A 2,856-nucleotide genomic window follows, 5' to 3' on the forward strand; every position below is an offset into this window, starting at 1 on the left:
TTCACTTTGCGCTCGCAGTAGGTGGTAAGTGTCTCCCTAAATTGCACTACACCACAAAGTATTTTCCTGGCAAGGGAAAGGTACTAGCTATTTGCTCCAACAGCTGAGTGCGACCTTGAAATTTAATCGCTCAGCCTAAGTAACAGTTGGTTTTTTGTAATGGATATAGATGCGGTCTTCGACATAGCTTACCTTCCACGTAGTCCAAATTTATGATAGGCCGTCTCCCTGCCAGTGGTAGCCCTCTCCAATGACCAATCGCCTCAGCTCACACAACACGCCTCGTTCTTTTGGGGTTATAGGGAGCAATAAGACCCTCACTACCCCATAGCAGATCAATCCATGCCCCCACTTGCTGTTATCTGATGGCTGTTTGCTGGCTGGCTGTTGCTCCATTCAACCACCACTGTCTGGGCCCATCCTCCAGTCAGTTCCTCACCCACGGTTCATTTCAGCTACAGAGTGCAACCAATGCAGGTGCCATGACTCCCAGAAGTGCCCCCAATGACCCCAAATGACCCGAAATCCCCCCAAATGACCGTCAAATGATCCTGTAAGTGCCCCCAAATGGGCTGCAGCTTCCTCAGGAGAAACCCATGGCGGATGGTGTGGAAGTTTTGCTGATGTCAATGCAGACCAACAGACAGTCAAGCGCTACATTCCTTTGTGGCTGGACCCTTGGGCAGGCAAACGCCGGGGCAGCCGGTGGGGTCCACTGAGTGAAGCAGCCATAAGCTACCCATAAGAGACCATAGCTACCCATAGAGACCCATAGGGACCATAGAGCCCATAGTGACCCAAGTGACCCATGTGCCCCATAGAAGACCACAGAGCCGCCATAAGGGACGCCATAGTGCCCCAGTAGAGACCATAGCTGCGGGACCCATAGAGAGCCCACACTTTTGTGCCCCATAGAGTTACGCCATAGGGACCATAAGAGACCCATAGGGGCCTATATGGTGACAGCGTAGCGCCCCAGTAGGTGACCCATAGGGACACATAGAGGACCATAGCTGCCCCATAATGAGACACATACTGCCCATAACAACAAAAGAGCCATAGTGACCCATAGAGCCCCATAACTACCCCTAAGTGACGCTAGAGTTGACCCATATAGCCATAGAGCCCCAATAAGGGGATTTTTATAGGGACACATAGTGACCTATATCTGCCAATACCCACCTGGTATAGGCACTGAGGCACTGTGAGCAGCACGCCGAGGGGCAGCAGGGGTCCATGATGTGAGCAGCCGTGACGGTGACCCATAGAGCCCCATAGAGCCCCATAGCTGCCCCATAGAGAACCCACAGAGACACCATAGATACCACAGAGACCCAGTAGATACCCATTAGAGAACACAGGGAACATAGAGACCGTAGGTGACCATAGGATCCATAGAGACCCATAGAGACCATATGCCTTATAGCTGCCGCCATAGTGACTCATAGAGACCCATAGAGACCCATAAGACCATAGATACTCATAGAGACCATAGGGGATCCATAGGTGGCCCATAGTGCCCCATACGAGACCCATAGAGACCCAGAGCTGCCCCAAGCTGCCCAAGCGACCGCACAGCTGCCCAATATGGACCATAGAGACCCATAGAGACCCATAGGGACCCAAGGGACACACAGAGCCCAATAGAGCCCCATAGAGCCCCATATCTGCCCCATATCTGCCCCATAGTGTCCCATAGAGCCCCATAGAGCCCCATAGAGTCCCATAGGGACCCATAGGGACCAATAGTCCCCCATATAGCCCCATAGGTGCCCCATATCACCCCATAGCCCCCCATACCCACCTGTGTAAGCACTGAGACACTTGAGCAGCACGCCGAGGGGCAGCAGTGGGTCCATGAGTGTGAGCAGCCGTGACGGTGACCCATAGAGCCCCATAGTGCCCCATAGTGCCCCATAGCGACCCATAGAGAGCCATAGGGACCCATAGGGACCCATAGATACCCCATAGAGACCCATAGAGCCCCACAGAGACCCATAGGGACCCATAGTGCCCCATAGAGACCCATAGGGACCCATAGCTGCCCCATAGAGACCCATAGGTATCCATAGGGACCCATAGAGCCCCATAGAGCCCCATAGGGACCCATAGTGACCCATAGAGACCCATAGAGACCCATAGAGTCCCATAGCTGCCCCATAGTGACCCACAGTGACCCATAGAGACCCATAGGGACCCATAGAGCCCCATAGGGACCCATAGGGACCCATAGAGCCCCATAGAGACCCATAGGGATCCATAGGGACCCATAGAGACCCTTAGGGACCCATAGAGCCCCATAGAGACCCATAGGGACCCATATCTGCCCCATAGTGTCCCATAGAGACCCACAGAGCCCCATAGGGACCCATAGTGCCCCATAGAGACCCATAGAGACCCATAGAGACCCATAGCTGCCTCATAGTGACCCATAGGGACCCACAGAGACCCATAGCGACCCACAGAGACCCATAGGGACCCATAGGGACCCATAGCTGCCCCATAGAAACCCATAGTGACCCATAGATGCCCTATAGGGGCCCATAGGGACCCATAGAGCCCCATAGAGACCCATATTTGCCCCATAGAGTCCCATAGCTGCCCCATAGTGACCCACAGTGACCCAAAGAGACCCATAGGGATCCATAGAGACCCATATCTACCCCATATAGCCCCATAGCTGCCCCATAGCGACCCATAGGGACCCACTGATGCCCCATAGTGCCCCATAGAGCCCCATAGGGATACATAGGGACCCATCTCTGCCCCATACCCACCTGTATAGGCACTGAGGCACTTGAGCAGCACGCCGAGGGGCAGCAGTGGGTCCATGAGTGTGAGCAGCCGTGACGGTGA

This window comes from Coturnix japonica, chromosome 20 (genome assembly GCF_001577835.2).
Source record: "Coturnix japonica isolate 7356 chromosome 20, Coturnix japonica 2.1, whole genome shotgun sequence".
NCBI classification, from domain to species: Eukaryota; Metazoa; Chordata; class Aves; order Galliformes; family Phasianidae; genus Coturnix; species Coturnix japonica.